This window comes from Lathyrus oleraceus, chromosome 3 (genome assembly GCF_024323335.1).
Source record: "Lathyrus oleraceus cultivar Zhongwan6 chromosome 3, CAAS_Psat_ZW6_1.0, whole genome shotgun sequence".
NCBI classification, from domain to species: Eukaryota; Viridiplantae; Streptophyta; class Magnoliopsida; order Fabales; family Fabaceae; genus Lathyrus; species Lathyrus oleraceus.
Window position 1 is genome coordinate 208,879,010 of NC_066581.1, and position 18,980 is coordinate 208,897,989.

Sequence of the window (18,980 nt, forward strand, 5' to 3'; positions counted from 1 at the left end):
TTGAAATTGGAGGTTAACGTCTCTTTCTCAATTAGGAAAACCATTTGCAAATCTTTACTTGACTTTAACGTTACTCTTTCATGATTAGCAACTCCATGATCAGAGTATTTGTGTTTCAGGAGAATCTTGGAATCTTGCTTCTGATGTTGATCTCTTTGAGTTCAGATGGATTCTTCAGATAGCGTTGTTCAGAGTTAGAGGTTCTAGGGTTTACTTCTTGTTCAGATGCTTCTGATACTTTGTTGTTTTGCTCAGAGTTAGACTTTCTTGAAACGTGTCTCCACTTCAGATGCTTCTTATCTTCTGATAATTTGTATCTGATCTGGTTCTGTATCTGATGACATCATCAGATTTCTTCCTTCTTTCTTTAGAATCCTGCACACTTAGAAATTTTTCGTTAGGGTGCCATTTTTGGTTTCATCCTTTGTTATCATCAAAATCAAGGAATCTGTTGTAGAACAATTTTTGTTCTTACAAATTAGACCCTCGCTAGGCGAGCCTTTATGCTCGCCTAGCGAGCATGACAGCCCAGTACTACTCTATAAGTAGCAGGTGCCACTTTTGAGTGCCATACCTAGTTTTTACCTCATTTTTCCACTTTTGTACTTTTGTTAGATATTTTTACAGCATTGTTCTTGGGAGCTTTTATGCCCTAGTTTTCATTTCTCTTCATCTTGAACCATCTTCTACAAAAAGAAGGTGGATTCCCATCCAGTCTCGATTATCCGACTTGGATGTTGATCAACCTTCTTCCGAAACTTGCCGACCAAGCTACCATGAAAATGAGTAGCTAAGTCATCTATTTGTCAAGGTTAGATGTAGGTGATTACTAGCTTTGTGTGTAAATGTAAGGATCATCATGTGTAAACTCTTTAATGGTAAATATATGATGAAAACTTTGTTTCTATTTAAAACTCTTTGTGTTGGTTTATGATCGAGAGATGTTTACCAACTCTTGACCTAGGTTTTCATCCAATCTTGTTTGTTAGCTAGAGATAGTAATGAATGATTTTGTTCACCATAAGGTTGAACCAAAAAGTTGTCATTTTGATAGATTCTGTTCGAGAGAAACAATGGATCAAAATGGGAAAACTCACAATGTGTGTTCGAGAGAAACATATTGGGAGGACTTTGTGAAATGATTTATCATCTAAAAGAGTTTATAAGATTGTTGACCGAACAAATACATGCAAAGTGATCATCGAACCCTAACTTTGGCAATATTTCTCATTTATTCAAACCATAACTTTTACCGCAATTTATTACCTTTTTATGCAAGATAACGTGACAACCAACCAAAACCTTATTGTTACATTGAGTTAGAATTAACACAACCATCGAACGGCGGTGATATCTTACAATCCCTGTGGATACGATAACAAAAACCCGACACGTAAATTAACAATCAACAATTTCCAAATTGGATTTCCTAGGGGCGTTATTGTTAGGTGTAGATGGGATCGGCTTTTGATATCCTAGAGGTATAGCTGGGGTTTGATTTGGAGATTGTCCAGGTGCGTATAAAGCATTATTACTCTTATATGAAAAATTGGGATGATTCTTCCAATTTGAGTTATAGGTATGCAAGTATGGGGCTTCCTTGAGCATAGTTCACTTGCTCCGCTTGGATTCCTGTTAGGAGTTGACAATCCGCAGGAGTGTGACCTTGGATTCCACAGACTTCGCAATTCTGAGTTATGGCAACCACGATGGTTGGAGGTGATACATTTAAACTTTCAATTTTCTGGACCAGAGCATCCACTTTTGCATTAACATGATCAAGGTTACTTATCTCGTACATGCCAGTTTTCGTTTGAGGTTTTTCTACCATTGTTCGTTCGCTTCCCCACTGATAGTGGTTTTGAGCCATGCTTTCGATAAGTTGGTAAGCATCAGCATAAGGTTTGTTCATTAGTGCCCCACCTGCGGCGGCGTCTATTGTTAACCTCGTGTTGTATAGGAGACCATTATAGAAGGTATGAATTACTAACCAGTCTTCTAAACCATGGTGTGGACAAAGTCTCATCATGTCTTTGTATCTTTCCCATGCTTCGAAGAGAGACTCGTTATCTTTCTGTTTAAATCCATTTATCTGGGCTCTTAACATAGTTGTTTTGCTCGGCGGAAAATATCGGGCAAGAAAAACTTTCTTCAACTCGTTCCATGTGGTGACTGAGTTGGAAAGAAGAGATTGAAGCCATCTTCTAGCGCTATCTCTTAACGAGAAAGGAAAAAGACGAAGTCGAATTGCCTCTGAAGTGACACCATTAGCTTTAACAGTATCAGCGTATTGGACAAATACGGATAAATGAAGGTTTGGATCCTCGGTAGGATTTCTAGAGAATTGGTTCTGTTGCACAGCCTGCAACAGTGAAGGTTTAAGTTCAAAGTTGTTTGCTTCGATTGCGGGTGGAGCAATACTCGAATGCGGCTCATCTTGCGATGGAGCGGCGTAATCTCGAAGAGCACGAGCTGGTTCTGCCATCTCGGGTATCGGCGAAGGAAGAAGATCTTTGAGATCAGGAAGTTCGACAGGAGGGAGATTGTTTGCAGCACGATATTCCCGAATTCGTCGTAAGACTCAGAGATATAGTTCGATATCGTTGATTCGTAAGTAGAACGGCTCGCCTTGTGAGTGAGTGTGTGGCATACAAATCAACGAAAGAAAGAAAAGAAAAGAAAAGCCTTAGTCTCTACAGCGTAACAAAAGAGTTACGATATCGACTAAATAAAAGTCCCCGGCAACGGCGCCAAAAACTTGATCGCGACTTTATGAGTCGAATTTGGGGTACAAACTGCAAGTGCACAGTTCTATCGCGTAGTTTTAAAAGATATCGATCCCACAGGGACTTATGAATCGATGTACCGTTTTCTAAGGTTACTTCGTAAAGCTAAGGCGGGTAATACTTTGATTGTTTGGGGAAAAGTTAAAACTAAAAATAGGATCTAAATTAAATATCAACTAAACGGATATCGGTATGTAGTTCGGCGTAATTAGGGAATCAATTCTTCGTTGGTTTCTTGGTTTTAAAATAAATCTTTTCAGTTGACACTATTGATTAAAAGTCTTATCTCAAACTCTCGCTCTATTGAATAAACTATGATTTTATATTAACGTAGTTATCACTTATTAGTTAAGTCAAAAACCACTTTTTGAAAACAATAGAGTCCGTAGAAACTCTTTTTAAGAAAACACTAATCGTTTAAACACCCTTATCTCAAACTCTCGCTCTGTTGACTTAGGTTATATAATTAAATTCAAATGCTTAACTCTCGTCCTCACATTCAACCTTTAAAAATACTTTTTGAAAAAGATTAGAATTTAATTAACTCTAAAAATTGCTCTCGCCCTGATCTAGAATTAATGTCCAATTTACACTGTTCAGTCAAAAACTCAAACTCTCGTTCTATTGATTTTAACTTCTTTATGTCTTTTACTTTCGTACAAAAACCTTGTTATTAAACCTGTAAATTGAGACCGTGAAAAGAGTGATTTTAATTTTAAACTTAATTAAACCAACTTAGTTTTGAGTCCTTCATTCCGCTTACTCTACATACCGATACCTAATTAAATTAGCCAGGCATACTAAACAGATCTAAATAATTATCATGCATAAACAAATTCATCTCAGGCAAATAATATAATTCAACAATAAAACAGGGCATATATAAATTCAAACAATAATTAAAGAACCTTAGTAATTAACAACAGTCTTGAACATCCACCACAGACCGGTTGGATTTGTTCTTGAATTCTTCAATCAGACAGAAAAATAAAAGCGAAGGAATAAAAAAAACTAGATTCTAACGTAAGGTTAGATCCGGTGAAAGGTACACAATAGTTTCCGGTGTAGAAACTATTGTGCGAAAAATTAATTAATTGCTAGAAGCTTAACTGGAAAAGAAAATAAAAATAAAAACTGCAATTAAAAACAAAAACAGTAAAGGAAATAATGGTATGCTTGCACGGCTGGAAGAAGAAAATTGAACGAAGTCGGAGAGCTCTTGCAGGGTTTGCAAAGCTGATATTTATACTGGTCACTTTGTTGTAACGGTTTCCAAGATTCTTCCGTTCACGTTCCAATGGTCAAGCGTAACAATGAGCCTCAACGTCTTTGTTGCGCTTCTGAAGCCAAAAATATAGGAGAATGGTGTGACGTTCGTCACACCATGTGTTACGCTCGTAACACAAGTGGGTAAAGCGTGACGCTTGTCACAGCCTGTGTGACGCTCGTCACAGGCACAACGCCTGTGCTTTTGGGCTAGGCTTTGGCTTTTGATATTTGCTTCTTTTCATCCCTATTTGCACCTCCTTTTCTTCCTTTTTTTACTTGTGCTTCAAATAAACTACCTGAGATAAATAGAAAGAAGATACCGAGTAATATCGCGTAAAATGAAATAAATTGAAGTAAATAATAATATAATTTAATTAAATTGAGTCCTAGAATGTGATATTATTTCATGTTATCAATAGGCGGTTGAATACCGCAACTCGAAAAGATCATTTTCCACTCCCGTTCATGGATCAAATGCTCGAAAGACTCTCGGGGCAACAATACTATTGTTTCTTGGATGGCTATTCCGGGTATAACCAAATTGCGCTTGACCCGGCCGATCATGAAAAGACGGCTTTCACATGTCCGTTTGGAGTTTGCGCATACCGAAAAATTCCCTTTGGGTTGTGCAATGCACCGGCGACTTTCCAACGATGTGTGCAAGCCATTTTTGCCGACCTTATTGAGAAAACAATGGAAGTCTTCATGGATGACTTCTCGGTATTTGGTGGTTCCTTTAGTCTATGCTTGGCAAACTTGAAAACGGTGCTTGAAAGATGTGTGAAGACCAATCTTGTGCTTAATTGGGAGAAGTGTCACTTCATGGTGACCGAGGGGATAGTGCTTGGCCATAAAGTCTCTTCAAGAGGGCTTGAAGTTGATCGAGCTAAGGTTGAAGTGATTGAAAAGTTACCTCCTCCGGTGAATGTGAAGGGAATCCGAAGCTTTTTGGGGCACGCCGGGTTCTATCGGCGCTTTATCAAAGACTTCTCAAAGGTAGCTAAGCCTTTGAGTAATTTGCTAGCTAAGGACCAGGTATTTCTCTTAACTGATGAATGTTTGCAAGCTTTTGAAACTTTGAAAGAAAAATTGGTTACCGCTCCAATTATAGTCGCTCCAAATTAGAATTTAAATTTTGAGTTAATGTGCGATGCAAGCGACTATGCAATCGGAGCGGTATTAGGCCAAAGAAAAAAAAAATCATGCGATACATTACGCAAGTAAAGTTCTTAATGAGGCTCAAATTAACTATGCCACCACTGAAAAAGAATTACTTGCGATAGTGTATGCGGTTGAAAAGTTTAGGTCTTATCTTATAGGGTCTAAAGTCGTAGTGTATACCGACCACTCGGCGATTAAATATTTGCTCACCAAATCGGATTCGAAGCAAAGGCTCATCCGTTGGATCCTCTTGTTGCAAGAATTTGATGTTGAAATCAAAGACAATAAAGGATCGGAAAATTTGGTGGCGGATCATTTATCCCGCTTAGTTAATGTGGAGGTTACCGCGTCAGAGAAGGAAATCCGGGAAGAATTTCCTGATGAAAAACTGTTCAAAGTTCAAGTTAGGCCGTGGTTTGCAGACTTTGCGAACCACAAGGCTAGTGGTTTTGTGCCTCCCGACCTAACTTCGAACCAAAAAAGGAAGTTTCTTTCGGATGCCAAGTATTACGTATGGGATGACCCGTACTTGTTTAAGTTGGGTAGTGATAACCTTTTAAGGAGATGCGTTACTGGCGATGAAGCGCAGAGCATCCTTTGGCATTGTCACAACTCGCCTTACGGCGGACACTATAATGGGGTGAGAACGGCCACTAAAATCCTTCAGTCAGGATTTTATTGGCCCACTATTTTCAAAGACGCCCATACCCATGCGCAAAGTTGTGATAGTTGCCAGAGAAGCGGTGGGATTGGTAAGAGAGACGAGATGCCTCTCCAAAACATCCAAGAGGTCGAAGTATTTGATTGTTGGGGCATTGATTTTGTAGGACCATTCCCACCCTCTTATGGTAACGAGTATATACTTGTCGCAGTTGATTACGTTTCTAAGTGGGTTGAGGCGATTGCCTTACCTCGGGCGGATGCGAAAACGGTAATAAATTTTTTGAAGAAAAACATATTTTCCCGTTTCGGAACCCCCCGAGTGTTGATAAGTGACGGAGGGTCACACTTTTATAATGCACCGTTGGAAAGCATTTTAAAACATTACGGTGTATCACACAGAGTGGCAACTCCGTATCACCCACAGGCTAATGGGCAAGCCGAGGTCTCTAATCGTGAGATTAAGAGAATCCTCGAAAAAACTGTGTCAAATTCGAAAAAAGAGTGGTCACAAAAATTGGATGAAGCGTTATGGGCATATCGTACCGCCTTTAAAGCTCCAATTGGCCTAACTCCTTTTCAATTGGTGTTTGGTAAAACTTGCCATTTGCCAGTCGAATTGGAGCACAAAGCCTTGTGGGCTCTGAAATTTTTAAATTTTGAAAAGGATTTGGCCGGTGAGAAAAGGAAGGTGCAACTGCTTGAGTTGGAAGAGATGCGCAATGCCGCATATCACTCAAGTTGGTTGTACAAAGAAAAGGTAAAAAAATATCATGACAAAAAGCTTCGAAAGAAAGAATTTGTGCCCGGACAGTTGGCCCTACTGTTCAATTCCAGGTTGAAGTTATTCCCCGGAAAGTTGAAATCAAAATGGTCCGGGCCATTTCGGGTCAAAGAAGTTAAGGAATACAGAGCTATTGTCATTGAGGACATGGAAAAGAAGGACAGTTGGACCGTTAATGGCCAACGTTTGAAGGTTTATCTTGGCGGTCATGTGGATCGCGAGAGCTGTGCTATTCCTTTGGATGCTCCTCTGTGAGCATCGCACCGTCGAGCTTATCCGACGTTAAACAAGCGCTGGTTGGGAGGCACCCCAACATTGTAAGTATTTACAGTTTTTCTGTTGTGTCGTATTGGGATTCCAATTGTTAAAACTTGCTGAATGTACCAGGAATGCTATTTTTGAAAAAAAAAGCAAATGTTGTCATGCTCGCTAGATCCTCGCTAGGCGAGGCAGTAGCGAGCAGATTCGCTAGCTGCTCGCTAGGCGAAGCAGCAGCGAGCGCTGCGTGGCAGCACTAATTTAATTCTCAGCAGGCCACTCATTTTGGGCCCAAAAGCAATTTTCCTTTTCATAACTCTGAACCGAACACTCACAAGCACTCTCTCACTTTTCATCTCTCTCACAAACACTCAAACCCTAAACTAAAGCATTGCAAACTTCACTGCACTTCAAATTCAATCAATCTATTTTACTAAGGTTTGCCCTAATTCCATTTCTTTATGTTTGAACTCTGTAAATTTCTGATTTGCATGTCATTTAGGGTGAATTTGGGGGAATAGGTATTTTAGGTTTTGCATGTGGGTTTAGAATTACATGTATCTTAGAACGATTCTTTTCTTGATAGATCATTTTGTTCTGAAATAGATACCATGAGAACTTGGGTATTGCCAAAATTTCACTGTAAACATTGCAGAACCCAAAAGCCCGTAAAGTTCGCTAGCAACTCGCTAGGCGAACCAGTGGCGAGCATTCGCTGCCACTTCGCTAGGCGAAGCAGCAGCGAGCATGACAGTAGTTGGAATTCTGGTTTTGCTTGCTAATCTGTTTTGTGTTTGTGTTGCCTCCTCTCTATGTTTTGCAGATGGAATCCAGATCCGGAGCTTCGAAAAAGAGAAAGGGCGGGAACACTTCCCGTCCCGTACCAATACAATTCGACACCGACAAATTTGTCGGGCCAAAGCAAGCCGCAAGATATATTGCTTTGGAAAAATGAAAGATTTTACCGGAAAAGAGATTCTTAATCAACCCTGAAGGCACGAACCGAACATTCGCCGGGTTGATCAACAGCAAAAAATGGGATCGGTTAATATCCCCCCTGGAGCATTACGATATCGCAACAGTGCGTGAGTTCTATGCGAACGCACTGCCGGATGATGACGAGCCATTCACATGGACATCTAGAGTGTCCGGCCGTCCTGTTGCGTTCGATCGTGATGCAATTAACCGTGTCCTGGGTGAACCGCTCCAACTGGGAGCCGAGGAGAGAGACACCTACCACCAAGAATTAAGGCTTCACCGGGATACTGATGCAATTTCTGCTGCCCTGCTTTTGAGAGGGAAATCAGTTGAGTTGAACCCATCTGGGGTTCCCATGAGATACCATAGGGAGGACATGACTCCCTTGGCTCAACTGATCCTTTTGTTGGTTCTTACAAACATCGCACCCAAGTCTCATACTTCTATAGTGCCGATCCCAGTGGCATACTTGGTACACAGCATCCTCACTAACGTCCATATTGATGTGGCGAGGATTATTGCTTATGAGCTGAAGTCCGTGATTGAAAGCGGGCTAAAGTCGGGGGCACGAGTGAATTGTCCCCTGGCTTTCCCTTGCCTAATCATGAGTTTGTGCCTGCAAGCGAGGGTGAGGCTACCCTCTAGGGGTCAAGTAAGGATCCCGCCACCCATTGATGACCGATACATGGCCAAGTATTGCAAACCGAAGAATGTACGAGGTAGTTCAGCTGCTGAGGTTACCGGGGCTTCTGATGGTCCTGGTACTTCTACTCTAGGATCCGATCCTTTCCAGCAGGCTGTCTGCAACTACAACTGGGATTGGATGGCGGAAACTCAGCGCGCCATGCTCGATATGCACGATTCTATGCAGCTGTTACAGCTGCAGGCACGTGACCCCTCCGGTGATCACTCATTGATGACGCGTGAACAGTTTCTGCAAAACGCTAGCTGGCCTGTGGACAGGCCTGTGTTTGGAGAGGGGGCGAGTGCTGGTGCTTCTTCTGGTGCTGCTGATGGAGATAATGATGATGATGATGAGGCTACCGGTTCTGAAGCCGGTAGTGATGAGGGTTCTGAGTCCTTGGAGGGCTAAGTTATTTTATTTTTCATATTATGTTTTATTTCTATTGTATTTTCAGATTTGTATATTTTGATTTTGGCTATGTACTTTTGGGTGTTTTGTCCCCCATGAACAAATTTAAATTTTGAAGTAATGTTATTATTTATGTTTTAAAATTCTTCTGTTTTAATAAATTTTTGGTTGGTTGAGTGTTAAACCTTCTAGATTGGTTGCTCCTCAAAGAAGTATCCAATGAAGGTGCATCCGAGCGTGGATGGCAATGATAAAAATAAACAAGTGAACAATGCTAAGGTACATGGTTACCTCCGGCTAGAATTTTAGAATGCACTAAGAACTTTACTCTTTTTTGTAATTGAGTATTGTCTTTTTGCAACATAATTGAATGAATGTTTCATCTAGGACTTAAAACCACAAATTGTGAGGAAACCTCAATTTTACACTTAAATGTTGGATTCTAATAAGCTTTGTTGATTCATTTGATTCATGCATTGTCTTTTATTATTGTGAATATGTGGAAGCAATTAGAAATGATCAAGGCACTTGTTTTCTATCGAGCACAACCAGTTCCAAATACAACTTACCTGTGAGCAGAGAGAGTATTCGTTAACCCCTTCGAGCTTAAACAGTTGAATCTCAGCTTGAAATAAAGCGAGATTTCAAAAATCTTTTTCTTGAAACCCGGAAAATTTTGATAATTGTTCTTTTGCCGTAAAAAGTCAAGAGCATTCACTTAGGGTGAGTAAGAAATAAGTTGGGGAGAACGAAAATGAGAATCGGTAAGTGCCACAACTCTTGAAAAACCGAGCAAGCATAAAAAAAAAGATATATATATATATATAACATAGAAAAGAGAAACATCTGTTTTGTAAATATGATGTGAAAGAAAAGAAAAAAATAGAGAAAATAAAAATGAATGCTTGCTTGGAAGAAAAATAGTGAAAAACAAAAATTGAGTTGTGAAATAAGAGTTGTGAAGGTTTCAAATGAGAAATAAATGGAACGAAGTTGAGATGTGTGAATAATGTACAGTGAATGTCTCTTTTGCATCGGCAATTTCGTTTTCAATGGCCTTAGAAATGACCCTTGTTTGTTAACCTAACCAAGCTTCAACCGAAAAGCCCTTAGTGATCTTCGTGCTTCCACATTACCATTTATAATTGTTAGACATTGTATGAATTGAATTGATTTCTTCATTGTTTGTTAGAGAGTGAGATTATTCCCGCGGTTGCAAACGTGTAATTTCTTCAATCCTTATTCGAAGAGGAGAGATAGGGTGATTCATTCAAGATAATATTGTTGTAGATAGATACATATTTCGCATTGCTACTAAGTCTTAGTTCTTGTGTATTATTTTATTCTAACCGTTGGAAATTTGTATCTGCTGATTCGCTTGTGTTTGAGCTGTTTTATCCGATTTCGGAGAAACCTTTTTCTTAATGCAAATCCTCTTGTCCTTCAAGAGGCACACTTTGCTTGAGGACAAGCAAGAATCTAGTTGGGGAGAGTTGTTAGATACCAAAAAGTGCTTATTTGAGCTATCAAATATGGACATCTTTCACTCCGTTTCCTTGCTAAAGTGTTCGAAACCACCTTTGTTTTTGATGAATTGCAATACAATGATAAACGATCTTGGTACCTTTGATTTGTGTGTTATTATGCAGGAATTAGGCATGAAATAATAGAAAATAAAGCCACAAGAAAGTTGGCAAAGGGACCAAAGAAAAGATGCATTCATCAGCTTGCTCGCTAGGCGAGGGCTGTGGCGAAGGGCTCGCTAGGCGAGCGCCCAGCGAGAGCCCAGCGAAAAGCTCCAGTATTTTACAGTGGTAAACTTCAACAAACTCGCTAGGCGAGCTGCCAGCGAGGTGTGTAGCGAACACGTCCAGACTTGGTGAAAAGCGCAGCCAGCACTCACTCGCTAGGCGAGCCATTAGCGAGCTCCCAGCGAGCATTCCAGTAGCAAAACCTCTCAAGCTCGCTGGAGCGAAGGTTGAAGCGTGGGCTTCGCCTAGCGAAGGTTTTGTTCGCCCAACGAACATGCCAGTCTGGCAAAGGTTATTTCTCTGGGCGCAGGTGCCTCAGGTGCCTCATTTAGGGGCTCGCTAGGCGAGCCATTCTGCTCGCCTAGCGAGCATGACAGCTCAGTAGCAGCTCTATAAGTAGCAAGGGCTACTTTTTGGAGCCATACTTTTACACCTCCATACTTTTGTACTTTTTAGATATTTTCCAGCATTGCTCTAAGATCTTTTGTGACCTAGAAATCATTTCTCTTCATCTCTTAACAATCTTTCACAAAAAGAAGGTGGATTCCCATCCAATCTCGATTATTCGACTCGGATGTTGATCAACCTTCTTCCGAAACTTGTTGACCAAGCTACCATGAAAATGAGTAGCTAAGTCCTTCATTTTGTCAAGGTTAGATGTAGATGATCATTAGCTTTGTGTGTAAATGGGATGATCTTCATTTGTAAACTCTTTAATGGTGAATATATGGTGAAAACTTTGTTCTTATTCAAAACTCTTTGTGTTGGTTTATGATCGAGAGATGTTTACCAACTCTTAACCTAGGTTTTCATCCAATCTTGTTTGTTAGCTAGAGATAATAATGAATGATTTTGTTCACCATAAGGTTGAACCAAAAAGTTGTCATTTTGATAGATTGTGTTAGAGATAAACAATGGATCAAAATGGGAAAACTCACAATGTGTGTTAGAGATAAACACATTGGGAGGACTTTGTGAAATAGTTTATCATCTAAAGGAGTTTATAAGTTTTGTTGATCGAACATATACATGCAAAGTGATCGTCGAACCCTAACTTTGGCAATATTTCTCAAATATTAAAACCAAAACTTTTACCGCATTTTATTACACTTTTATGCAAGATACCGTGACAAATAGCAAAACCCCATTGTACCTTAAGCTAAGAATTAAAACAACTGTCGAAAGGCGGTGATATCTCACAATCCCTGTGGAGACGATAACAAAAACCCGACACTTAAAATTACATTCAACACAATGTCACCTTCAATGAGAGACGGTCCTATAACAAACAATTTTAAAAAAATTAGCAGTTAGCTTTCATGGCACAATAATAAATCAAATAAAGTTAAACATAATATATATATATATATATATACTTCTCCTTGCCATAGCTTACTCGATCAACACTGACCGATCAATGGATCCTTCCGGAAATCTTTCATCAGTGTGCATAGACGGCTCGGTCGAAGGAGTAATTTAGGCAAATTTTGCATACTCGATTTCAAAATTTCATCGGTGGAGGGATATGTTAAATGCTCCTAGGTGGCCTATCCCTTGGGCCGGGCCTGGAACCAACACTGACTTTCATTATATAAACAAACGAGTAGGGATAAGAAGAAGACACTGCCACCACAACCACAAACTTTGATACAAACAGAACTTCTGCTCTTTCCTCATTAACATGGCTGAATCATTTGTTTTCAATATTGCTGACTCACTCCTAGGGAAGCTTGCTTCTTATGCTTATCAAGAAGTTTCACGAGCATATGGTGTGTATGATGATCTACAACAATTCAAAGAAACTTTGTCAATCGTCACAGGTGTTCTGTTGGATGCTGAGTATAAGAAGGGCCAAAAGCATGGGGTGCGTGAATGGCTGAGACAGATTCAAAACATATGCTACGATGCTGAAGATGTACTTGATGGATTTGAGTTCCAACACAAGAGGAAGCAAGCTGTTCAAACTTCTAACAACACTCGGACGAAGGTAGGCCACTTCTTTTCCTCCTCTAATCCAATTGTTGTACGTCCTATGACGGCACACCAAATCAAAGAGATTAGAGAAAGATTAGATAAGGTAGCAGCTGATGGGATCAAGTTTGGTCTAACAAATATTGATGTTGGTCCTGAACTTGTTTTGCAAAGGAGTGAGTTGACTCACTCCCATGTTAATGCTTCAGATGTAATTGGTAGGAAGAACGATAAGGAAGATATTATCAAGCTTTTGATGCAACCACATTCTCATGGTGATGGTGATCAAAGTTTGTGTGTTATTCCAATTGTGGGAATTGGAGGATTGGGGAAGACTACACTTGCAAAGTTGGTGTATAATGATAAGAGGATGGATGAACTTTTCCAATTGAAGATGTGGGTTTCTATCTCCAACAACTCTGATACCTGGCACATAATTATTAAAATCATCAACTCTCTCTCTGCTTTTGGTCCACCAAGTGTTGCTTACCAAGAAAATGTCAACAACTTAGATACTGAACTGCTTCTAAGTCGTCTTAGACATAAGCTTTCTGGTCAGAAGTTTTTGCTTGTGCTAGATGACATATGGAATGCTGATCGTGCAAAGTGGATTGAGTTGATAGATTTGATAAACATTGGTGCAACTGGAAGTTGAATCATTGTGACCACACGTAGCAAATCAATTGCTAACATGACAGGTACTCTTCCCCCGTTTGTTTTAAGCGGTCTTTCTCAAGATGATTGTTTATCTTTGTTTGTCAAATGGGCATTTAAGAAAGGTGAAGAAATTAAATATCCATATCTTGTAGAGATTGGAAAAGATATTGTGAAAAAATGTGCAGGGGTTCCACTTGCTGTCAGAACATTAGGAAGCTCATTGTTCGCAAAATATGATTCAAAAAAGTGGATATCTCTAAGAGATTGTGAGATATGGAACTTTGAACAAAAGAAAGGAGATATTTTGCCTGCACTCAAGTTGAGCTATGATCAAATGCCAGCCTATTTGAGGCAATGTTTTGCTTACTTTTCCCTTTACCCCAAAGATCATGCCATCTCTATTGGTGATATTACCCGTCTTTGGATAGCTCATGGATTAGTAAAATCTAAAAATAGAAGTGAACAACTAATGGATATTGCTAGAGAATATATAGAAGAGTTATATTCTAGATCATTTCTTCAAGATTTCGAAAACTTTGGCTTTGTTGTAACATTCAAAGTACATGATTTAATTCATGATCTCGCTATTTATGTTGCAAAAGAAGAGTGTGTAGCAGTTGACTCCTATACTAGAAATATACCTGAACATGTAAGACACGTATCAGTCGTTGAAAATAATTCTACAGATAAAGCTTTGTTATCCAACTCAAGAGGTTTGAGAACTATATTATTTCCGGTCAAATGGGTGAGCTTTGTCAGCGAAACTTTGTTGGATACATGGATATCAAAATACGAATACTTACGGTATTTAGACTTAAATTGTTTTTCCTTTGAGACGCTGCCTTGTTCAATTGCTAAATTGGAGCACTTGCGAGTTCTTGACCTTTCTTATAATGCATATATCAAAAGACTTCCAAATTCTATTTGCAAACTCCATAATTTGCAAGTCTTGAGGCTCATTGGATGCACAAAGCTTGAAACATTGCCTCAAGGGTTAGGGTGGTTGATTAGCCTTCGAGAATTGTATATAACCACAAAGCAATCAGTTATGTCACTCACAGAACTTGAAAACTTGAACCTTCTTCAAGTTTTGGTCTTCTATAAGTGTGACAGTATGAAGTTTCTATTCAATGAGGTGCAACAACTCACTTCTATTGAAATATTGAATGTTGAATCATGTGGTAGCCTAGAGTCCTTGCCTCTCTTCATTTTTCCTAAATTACAAGATCTTGCAATTTCAGACTGCCAGATGCTAAACTTGTCTTTGTACAACGAAAGCTCAATCCCAAAATTGATGATGAAACGTTTATATCTTGGAATACTTACAGGATTTCTGACAATTCCTACTTGGATTGAAGGTGTTGTAGAGACTTTAGAGACTTTAGAAATTGTTGGACTTCCCGATCTTACGACACTTCCTGAGTGTCTAACAACAATGACTCGTCTCAAGCGCCTTTGGATTTTGTACTGCTCTCAACTGTTGAGTCTTCCACGTGACTTCCATCACCTCATTTCCCTTGAAGATTTAGTCATATATGGTTGTCCTAAGTTATTCCAAAAATATCAGCCTGAGTCTGGTGAGTATCGGCCCATGATTGATGGCATGAAAATCACTTCAACTGTAATTCTACAAGGAGTGGTTGAGGAATGAAGCTGTTTACTCTTGAAGGTAAATATAAGATTTTGTCACTTCCATGATCTCTTTTTAAGTTTGGGCTAAATATCATTCCTTATAATTTGATATCTCATTCTCTCCCCCAAAACCTAATGTTCAAATGTTTTTTATGTTGTGCATAAGGATTGTTCCCATTTTATTTTATATTATTTTGTATCAGATAAGTGTTGGTTTCACTTTCTAAACTTTTTTCTTGTTTATAGACACAAAGTTAAACTGCAATTGAAAACCTATTTACAATGTATTCTAATTTGTATGATTTTAAGAACACTGAATGGAGGTAATAAGCAACCATGATGATGCCTTATAATGGCATCACTTTATTTAGTGCGTTGCTCATGGTTTGTTGTGTAGTTAGTTACGATTAATGTTTGTTATTTCCATGAGCTGTTTGAGAGTAAAGTTTCCTTTATTTACAGGGTAAGAAGTCAAGTTGCATTGCATTGGAGAAAATGAACCTCGGCGAGAGGCTTCAGATTCTCAAAATGTTTTCAGCTTTATGTTTGTTGCCAAAGAATTGAAAGTGATTATTTTATATTTCAAGTACTTAATGATTTATGTTTGAAATAGCATTTGTGTTGAACTAAAGTACTTGTTTCATAATGTATGTTGTTGAATTTGTGGTGAAATAATCAAACCAGGATCTTAGACAACAAGTTCGTGGAACATGTACTCACTATAATCTAACTTGGGCGTCAAAGAGCTTATAGTTACTCACACGTTTATTCTAACTCAAAAACCGCACACTTAATGCCGATAATAAGACCTAGATGATGAATCTCACACAATTATACATGTTTGCGACATACCAATTTTCAAGCCAAATTAAGTTGTCCCAATATACATGTGCAGCAGATGCTACAATTTCAATACATGTTTAATAAATCTGAGCAGTTTATAAGTTGCTGCTAATTTGATGTTCAAATATACACTATCATTGGTTCTGCACTTTCCAAAAGCTAAAATGTTATTACACATTCATTGTGCACACATGGATTAAATGGTTGAAAATATGACGACAAATATTTCCCTATCAAAGCATTTGTTGGTATAAGAAGCATGAACAACTAACATGAAGAGTATAAAATAAGTATAAAAAAAGGATTAAATTGATTTAACTCTATATAACAACATGTATAACAGTAAGTATAACATCATTATTTTTATTACACTTTTTAATCCAAAAATCGATTTAACACTATAATGTACATTCAACCGTAAATGGAACATTAAGTATATAAATATATAAATTTTCCTAAAAAAAGAGTAAATGGAACATTAACTACATTTAACAGTTTTGACGTAGGATACAAGTGGCAAAATTCGATTTCGATGCATTAACAAAAAAAAAAACAAGTTCAAACAAGTTTTCATTTAATATCAATTAGATTAGGACCCGCGCATCGATCGTGCGGATAATAAATAGAATTCGTTGAAATAAAATAAAATTTTATTTATGATAGATATTATTTATTATAAAAAATTTAATATAGATAATAAGATTAACATAAGAAAAGAAAATAGTCTAATTTTAATTGAAAAGTAATACATTTATAAATATGAAAGTGCAAGGCGAGACATCAAAATAAATGTTAAAACATGAAAGAAGACTTCAAAATAAGAATTAAATTTTATGGGTTTTGGTTATTTTTTTTCTTAAATGAGTCTTTGTTGTTCCTTTGTTTTGTTTTGTTTTAATGGATTTTTTAGTCTTTAATTTATATAAGAGAAGTGACTCATCGTCCGAGAATAATATCTGAAGTTCATCGTTGCTACTATTATTTTTTGAATTCCCTTTGATATGTGTTTCATCATATGATGATGTTATGATTAGTCTTCGTTTAGCACTGCGAGTTTTTGTTTTTCTATTCTTGTATGATTTACCGTTGATGTTGTCACCATCATTTCCTCTTCCATGTTCTTCTAGGTGATCTTGTTTATTTTGAATCATTTATGGTGATATGGACTCCTATATGTAATAGGCATATTGTTAGTATTAATAAAATTAATAATATATTCGTATGATTATAGTACAAATTTAGTTACCTATTTAATAGGTGTTTTTAGAATTGGTTCATGTAGAATAGCAGTTGGTATAAAAGTTTGTGATATTGTGTAGATTTATGACCATTCTTTTAAGTTTTTTGCAGACAACTTTATTTTAAAAATAAGAGTATGATGACAGAAATTTTGTAGTATTGATGGTGCAGACGTGTTGGCTTGTTGTTGCAAGAGCATTTAAGTCGTTGTTTTGAGTAGCTTTTGTGCCTCTTGATCAAACCATGTTAAAGTCGCTTTAGGGCTTTCATCAGACACTTTTAACATTATCTTGAACCTGTGATTACATGTTTTTTATATTATATTACTAATAATAGTTTTGATAAGATGGGTTATGATTGAAAATGTCTAACCTTGGTTTTGGATACTTTGAAGGTGTTTCACACGAAGGACATTTCAATTCATGGCCTTCTTGTTTAAGTTTTTTTCATACATTTTTTACGTTCAATGTACTGACATCCAAATGTATCATCAATTTCATTTATAGCTGCTGAAACTGTGAAGAAAACCTCCTGTATTTAAAAGTTTAGAAAAATTGGTAAGTAAAATAACTTTAGAATTTTATTTTTCCATGTCATTGCCATTATATTTTACAGTGTATTTATATTTTGGGTCATCCTCAATTGAGGTGACATATTTGAAAACTTAGTTATTGGAATCTCCCTTATTTCTAATTGATCATTTGATAGAATGTATAATTTACACAAAATAAAAAGAGATAATTGGAATCTCCCTTATTATATTTTACAGTGTATTTATATTTTGGGTCAAGAATGAAGTCACCCTCTTTGAAGGTAAACATAATATTTTGTTGTAATAAATAAGTGTTGGTTGCACCTCCTAAACTACTTTCCTTTGAAAACTTAAGGTTGGAGCTGAAATTTCATGAGTGGTTGATAACATTTGAGAACATGAATGTCAAATCAGTGAGAATGGAAGATGGCTGTTTTTAGTAGTGTTTCATTTGATAGCCTATAAGAAAGAATTCTCAAACCACGTCTAATAATTGTTTGTGTTCTTCTGTTCCTTCAAGATCAACATATTTAACTGAATTTCTGATAATCTTCAAACACCAAACAACATTGTGCCGTGCAATTGTGTACCCAAGAGATTTGAGGTGCCTGTAAGCTTCAAAAATGTCCCAACAATATCCACTCTTACCACCAGCAACCTTTTCATATATTTCTATAAAAGATATACTTTTAGCACCATTATCTGTACCTGTTTCAAATTAAAATTTACATAAGCACAAATTTTCAAAACACTTTATCTTCGCAAAAATATATCATCACAGATTTTTTTTCCTGGATAATTTCATAACTCCATGGAGCACCGCCACCAGAAGATGATAGAGCACCTTCGGTTTTCACAAGTGGTTGAAGATCACCGCAACAATCAGTTGGATTCCTTATCTGCACGGTTGACTAGCTTGCAGTTTCTGATGGATGATGGACATGGGCGTGGTGGGTATGGTCGGGGTAGGCAGGATGGACGAGGTGGTTGGAACCAATGCCAAGGTCGGGGTTGTGGCTGGCACTGATATCTTCGTAGAACTCATCCAATTTCTTTCTTTCTTTTCTCACTTTTATCAAAATATTGAGGATAATGTTTGGTTCAAGTGTGGGAGAAGAATTTTACTGCTTTTTTTAGTACCTTTTAGTTAGATTTATTGTTTTTCTAGTTGATTTTACGTTTATTAGGATTTTATGCAATTTTTAGTTTAATGGTTATTAGTCAAGTCAATGCATGTGTTGTCGAGTCTTTATGCGTGGTTTTTTGACGTTTGTTGATTCTCCCAGTTTCTTGAGCCATAACAAAAATTTCTTTTATAAGACTTGGAAATTTATTGCATGATTTGAAAGTATCTAGGCTACATATG

The 18,980-nt window shown here is 37.6% G+C and overlaps 1 non-coding gene and 1 pseudogene across 1 annotated transcript; both read left to right on the forward strand.

Annotated features, from left to right (window-relative positions):
* The first annotated feature begins 2,000 nt into the window (after positions 1-2,000).
* LOC127133276 (small nucleolar RNA R71) lies at positions 2,001-2,107 on the forward strand. Its single transcript, XR_007807263.1, has one exon. It is a non-coding gene; the product is annotated as a small nucleolar RNA R71 (small nucleolar RNA).
* Positions 2,108-12,148: 10,041 nt separating this feature from the next.
* LOC127126357 (putative disease resistance protein RGA1) lies at positions 12,149-15,631 on the forward strand (annotated as a pseudogene).
* Positions 15,632-18,980: the final 3,349 nt, after the last annotated feature.